This window comes from Thermobia domestica, chromosome 4 (genome assembly GCF_964235325.1).
Source record: "Thermobia domestica chromosome 4, izTheDome1.hap1.1, whole genome shotgun sequence".
NCBI classification, from domain to species: Eukaryota; Metazoa; Arthropoda; class Insecta; order Zygentoma; family Lepismatidae; genus Thermobia; species Thermobia domestica.
Window position 1 is genome coordinate 238508132 of NC_137457.1, and position 7306 is coordinate 238515437.

Sequence of the window (7306 nt, forward strand, 5' to 3'; positions counted from 1 at the left end):
TTGCAAAAATTTCAAAGGAAAAAATTCAAAAAAAAATTAAAAAATTCAATCAGAAATTTTGGAACAAAATTTTACAAACAAAAATCTCAAACCTTTTCAAACAAAAAATTTTCAAAGAAAATTGAAAAAATCGGAAGAAATTTACAAAAAAATTCAAACGATAAAATTTCAAACAAAATTTTGAAACAAAATTTTTGAAAAAAAATCAAACAGAACTGAAAAAATTGTCAAAAAATTCAAACAAAATGTTTGAAAAAAATCAAACGGAACTGAAAAAATTGTCAAAAAATTCAAACAAAATTTTAAAACAGAAAACTCAAGCAAAAATTTGAAATAGAAATTTCCAAAAAAAAGTTTCAAACGAAAAAAAAATTCAAACCAAAAATTTCAGCTAAAATAATTTCACGTTTCACGATTAACCATTCAACATTATCCGGTTTATAACTATTCGATTAACAAATTAACGGTTTTGATCATATTTATCAGAGTACAAAATGTTGTTCAAAAGTGTTCAAACCAAGATTTTTAAATGTTAAAACTTAAAAGTGAATGCAGCAAAGATTTGAAAATCATCAGTAATCAGGTTGCAACCAATCAGATTGCATGAAAGATAGTGATCAGCCAATCAAATTGCATCAACAATAACTGTGCCAGTGTCAGATTACATCACCTTGTGATTAAATTTCAGTGTTGTAGCATGTATTGCCTTTCGTCTATAAGTCACAAGATTTAATAAGGTACCTATCAGATTTCTGAAAACTCAGGTTAATTTAATCACCACCAATGATCTTAGACTATGAGCGTAACTAACGTTCAAAGTAATGTTTCCAATTTCGCGCCTCATAATAAAACTCTGTTTATCACAATTCCCAAATTTACAGAATGGTCCTACGTACCTCTCTCGACATACCTAAGTCTCAGAATTAATCATATAATTACATGTTGTAGTTAGGTCTCAATGAGATCAATTGTTTATCTTAGCAGAACCAACTGTTGTCTAGAAATGTTTTATTTGATAACTTCCACGAATTTGGAAAAGAAAATGAATCCCTTTACACTACTTCCTCAAGGGCAATCACATGGTACATCGTGTTGCTTACGTTTATATTTGGCGGTAATAATAAAATCCAATTACGTAATTTCATTTTGACAATTCTCAAATTATCCTACAAAGTTTAAGTGTACCATTGTCTTGGATAGCTAATCCCATCATTTGCCAAGAACAGATCACGTGACCATACTCATATTTGATAATGATTCACCCACAGAAAGAGATACCACCCAATTCTAAGAACAATTACCAATTATTAATTTAACAGTAAGAAATGTACCGCTCCCAAAATTTAAGATTGGTACATAAATACACCTGTGTTTTATGAAAAAGTAATAAATTCTGTACTCATTCAATAATAAAGCTGTATCAAAAAAGATAAAATAGGTCAATAAGCTTTAAAATTTTAATAGTTAGCCATAAGAGGGACACCCACATTTAAATGGGTCCTAGAAAACGTTTACCAAATTTAGTTATTTGATAATTCAAAAATTTAAAAGGGAACATAAACGTATAAAGATAATAAACCTCTGTACATACCCCTATAACGTGCTAAATTCTTATCAAAGGGGGTCAATAACCCCCAAAATTTGATTTTTGGTAGTTCTTTACCCATGAAAGGGAACGTGGTGGACCATACACATTTATAGTGGTACATATTGAAGTCCTGTACTATGATACCAAATGCTTATATTAAACAATTTCTAAAACTGAGTGGATCAGCCAAGATACCCCTCTCAAATTTTTAAAGGGTGCATCAATGTACCCATCTCTTATGATAAGAAATGAACCCATATAAATGACCATATAACCATATGGGTAATAGGACCTCATCCAAGGGAATAAATTGGACCAAAACCAAACACGTGGTACGACGTATTGTTTATGTTTATATTTTGGCAATTTTGTACCCCTAAAATGGAAAATGGGGACCAGCAAAATTTATAGTGATCTATATTAGGGTAATATGCTATAATACCAAATGTTTAAATTGGGCAATCTATAAAATTAATGTGGAGGACCAAGGTACCCCTCGCAAAAATAAAGGGGTTCACAAATGTACCTACGTCTTATGATAGGGAGTGGATCCGTATACATGACCATATAACCATATGAGGTAATAGTACCTCATCCAAGGGAAAAATTAGGTTAAAAACCAAACAAGTGGTACAACGTATTGCTTACGTTTATATTTTGGCAATTTTGTACCCCTAAAAAGGAACGAGGTGGACCACCCAAATCTATAGTGATCTATTTTAGGGGCCTGTACTGTAATACCAAATGTTTAAATTGTACAATTTCCTAAATATATGGGGTGGGCCAATGTACACTTCCCAAATTTTTGAAGGGTGCACGAATATACTCATACCTTTTGAAAGGGAATGGACTCTGTATACGCCCATATAAGTATATGAGGTAATAACACCTCATCCAGGGGAAAAATTAGGTTAAAAACCAAACACGTGGTACAATGTATTGCTTACGTTTATATTTTGGCAATTTTTTACCCATGAAAGGGAACTAGGTTCGACCTCTAATACTAATAGAGATACATACCCTTTTCCTAGGCTACCACTTTTTAGATTTTGCAATTTTCAAAATTTAAGGGGGTGGTCCTATGTACCCCTGCCAAAATTTAGCTTCTGGGCCAAGGTAACTCTGCCAACATTTAGAGGGGTGGTCCTAAGTACCCCTAGGTCATTGACTCCACGCCAAGGTCATTGGCCTTTGACCTATGACGTCACGAATTTTTTTGCTGACTCGACGCAATATAACGGGGCCACTACCACTACGAAAGGAATTAGATACTTTGATTACATTTTTTTACAGATGAAAATTTGGCAAATGCTTGTATTTTTTAAACTGTACTTTGAAAGTTAATTTTTTAGCTCTTAATCTTGATTATGGTAGACCGAGTTTAATATAGCTATATGTATAGGTAAATATAGATTAATGGATTAATTTATTTATTTGCGGTTTCACTTCTTTACTATAATTTCATTGTCTTCTTCATTTTCATTTCGATTATAATAAAACTGAAGATTCGTATATTAATTTATGAATCTACAAGAAAGCCATATTACGTGTTGTTTTACTTTTTGCAGGCATTGAAAGCAGCCGTGGGACCAAGTGGGAGAGGAATAGAAGAAGCTGAATTTGTGTTTAAAATAGATGAGGAGGAAAAGCATAGCTAAAATGGACCACTTTAACCCTAATGAGAACATCATTTTCTTATCTTCATTTTGTGTATCTTAATTTGGTACCATAGTATTTCTTTAAATGGCTCATTTTCATACTGAGTCTGAAAGACTGAAATACTGAAATACTTTTCATACTGCAAAGACTGAAAAAAATTGCTATGGTGAAAAAAAATGAAAAAATTTTTCCATTATATTTTGACTATAATTTATATTATACAGACAAGTGTTGAAAACCTCGTATTAAATGACATAGGACACAGTTTTATGTTTTTCTGTTTTAGATGTAAAGTTAAATATCGAATATCTTCCAAATGAAAAATTACACGTATAAATGTCTCTGTAAAAGATACAAAGTCGTCATACCTAATAATCCTTCTGCAAAAATGGAAATTTGATGTAGTTTATTCTGTGGGAGGTTTAATACACTAAACCAAAATGTTTTTAGAATCTTACTTTAAGTTATTATTTTTCTTTATCACATTGAATACAATGCTCCGTATAAATATCTAGGCGGTATTGTTGCAGTAAGTTGCTGTTATCTCTGAGATGCTGATCAGTAAAAGCATGTTTTGTTGACTCTAGAAAGCTGTCGTTCTTCATGATTGATAGGAACTCTCAGGAAATTTGACATTGACGGCCGAAGATGGCGCTATAAATGTGGCTACTCATTCGGCAATGCAAGTGAGAAGGAACCAGTTGGTCATAAAGTTCGAGATTAAATTTTCTCCTATTTTTCTTCACTCTCTTCTTCAGGCAACAACTTTCCTGATAGCACCAGGGTTTAGTGGTCTATTATGGGGCATTTTGAGAAAATCGGATGAAATACTTTGCTGAATGCACTTAGATGAAATGCACGCTACACTAGAAAAACACAAATGTGAATACTGGGCATTCGTATTTTTTATGACTAAGAATTTACTATGAGTAATAAGCTTCTGTAAAAATTATGAAACGCCATCCACTACACCCAGAACGAATTGAGTTACAGAACTGCTCGCCCACGACTGGCTTACTTGTCCGGTAAGGGAACCTGTCATGGGAGCAGAAGGAGTATGCTTGTAGCATTTTTTATTCTATGCTAGTTTCACCAACTTCGTTAAGCACAACGATAAGCCACAGAGCAACATTTGCTACTGGAATTCTGTACAGAATTCATTATGACCATAATTCCCTATTGAAGGTTGTTTTCTCTCATGAGGCAACTTTTCTCTTGTCTGGCTGTGTTGAAAGATACAATGTTAGGATATGGGGATCTGAAAATCCGCATGCGTACATAGAACATTCTAGAAACAGTCCCAAATGGAATGTTTGCTGTGCTTTAACACATAATGTAGTTATAGGCACCTTGTTTTTCATAGAGCAAACCATAAAAGGAAACCATGCTTCAACACTTTGCTGTTCACCAGTTACAATATTTGTAACCTCAATTGATAATCAAATTGGATGGTTCCCTGCAACATTTGAGCCTACAAGTGAAGGAGTACCTCGACACTGAATTTCCTGGCCGTTGGATAGGCCGACATAAGCCAATTAGGTGCTCCCCACGCTCTCCTGATGTTACCCCCTGGTCTTCTTCCTGTGCGGTATGTGAAAAATCTTGTGCTTTCTGGTGGAGTGGTGCGAAACCTTAATGAACTGAAGAACCATATTAGGAATGCGATTGCTTCAGTAACACCTCAGAGGTTATAGAATACTTGAACAGAGATTGAGTTCAGGGTAGACATTGTATGAGTTACAAATGGAGATCACGTGGAGTTTCATTGATTTAGAATGACTTGTAAGTATGGCCGAATAAACGTTTCGAGTTCTCCTTTAAAATGCATGTTTTTTTCTTATGTATCTTAAATACCGTCAGTTTCATTCCGGACACCCTGTATAAGAATTTTATTTTTAATTGGAAAGTTCAATTTTATATATTCTTCTCACAGATATATAAGTGATTATCACATAACTGTAATGGATAATGTGTCAAACATTCTTATATACAATATAGTAATACTTGTGTACGTTGACCACTATCAGATCCACTGCAAAGAGGCGAACTCAGATCATACACGAAATCAAATATTTTTGAAACAAAACTGTACTAAATACCAAAAGGCACTTGAATTGCTGATAAGAATTATGCCATTCGTATTATTTTATATTTCATAATTAATATAAAGTAGAACATATTTCTGGAATACGAAAATAGTCTATAAAATAAATATGTTAGTTCCCCAAGTCCCAAACTAAAATTTTCTATTAGCATATTATTTAGCCCTAAAACGATAAGGCATGTTATTTGTCTTTCTATTTTCTTTCCTTCACATATGACGATAGATGAGATAAGATAAAATGTTAGTAGATAAAAGGACTAAAATATCAACACTCTCAAGCCCATTACACTCAGCACTGAAACATTAAAAGCGACCGATTGCACATTTGAAAAGTGTTGTTTACAAGCAAGCAACAAAGAAAGATACTTGTTACATTATATTATGTACCTTTCTTTTTAATACATTCCAACACGTATCCAATTGTTACACGTTCTAAATTTTCTGAAAGCTACTTGAGAGAGAAAATATTCGGAGACATGGCTAAACTTAAGGACATCTGCATCCATATGGACTGAACCACGGAAGAGTCTCACAGTAAAGAAAAATGAATAAGAAGCCTTAGCGGAAATAATCGACTGACATACGTGTCAACAATGATCATAAGGGCTGAACCAATACCACAGCATTGTGTATATTTATTGAAATTACTGTCAATTCACTACATTTTACTTTCTGACCCTTCGGTTTACTCAGCCTATTAAATAAACAATTACAAAATAAGTAATGAAAATAATTATAATAAAAAGCAGATTACTTGGGTCTCCAACATACAGAGAGTATCATAGAGCCAGTCGTTTCAATGCTGCCAATTTCATGATGGACACGTGACCGAATTACAAAGTAAGAAGAGTATGTTTTATGGGAAAATATGTACTCAATAGAAAACCTCCATAATTCGGCAAAGGACGACTTACTGAATTGATTAAGATAACGTTTTTTCTCTATATTTTTTTTCGGATTTTCCATTTTAGTCCAAAACCATTCAAGATATATAACAGAGAGATGACAGGGGTTTCATTACTCATTTTGTCCATCATAGATTCAATAAGAAATAACATTCGTAAATCTAGTGACATAGTCATAAGAAGTTATAATTGATGCAGAATGTATAAAATATTTTCTGTTTACGATCATTTTATTGTCAGTTGAGAGTTAAATTATGCGTTTGCATTAATAGTAGCACATACTATTTTTATAGGTATAGTTGTAGGTACCTACATGGAGGTGTGGTATAAGTAAATATTCTGACACAAGACTTACATATACATTTACATATTTACGATAATAATTTTGTGGTTTGGATTAACTATTATACCACTTTCTTTTATTCATTTTGTTTTAGATGATTTTGGTACCTTTCAAGACATTTAGGCATGTTTGAAGACATTTACAAATCAAACAAGAAATTTTAACCAATTACATTATAAATATCTTAAGACGATCTTATCTATAAGACAATCATGCATAGATTTTCAGCTTCGTAAATCAAGAATTAGTTTGTACTAAAAATACCAAAATAGTAACATAGTAGGAGGTGGTCACACACACACACCAGCAACAATTGCGGAATTGTCTTTACGAACTCATGAAAAGCCAAAGTGCTAGTTCAACTTTTTTGTTGTTGATTTTCTTGAATCGAGACGGACTGAAATCTTTGATTAGGTAAATGCGACTGCTTTGAAATGTGTTACATATGTAATTTGGTGTTGAGAAGAAAAAAAAACTTGTAAACCAAAGGTTGAAGAAAAACTCAAGTTATTAATACAAACTGTGCCGCAGATTATTTGTTTTTATCATGAAGAATGACATAGGAAAGATGTTTTAAAACGAAGAAATATAAGGTAAATCTTTGTAAGCGGAGGCAAAGAAACCTAACCTAAACGTATCAAAGACGAATTACTTACAGCGTAGTGATAGACGTTCAGTTGTCAAAGCGCTCGGTCAGTAGTCTGGAT

The 7306-nt window shown here is 32.9% G+C and overlaps 1 long non-coding RNA gene across 1 annotated transcript in view; it reads left to right on the plus strand.

Moving 5' to 3' along the window:
* The window catches only part of LOC145683463 (uncharacterized), a 151984-nt gene extending 147468 nt beyond the window's left edge, over nt 1–4516 (plus strand). The window contains exon 3 of the long non-coding RNA XR_014131111.1: nt 3157–4516. This is a non-coding gene — a long non-coding RNA (uncharacterized LOC145683463). The remainder of the gene's footprint in view (nt 1–3156) is intronic.
* Nucleotides 4517–7306: the final 2790 nt, after the last annotated feature.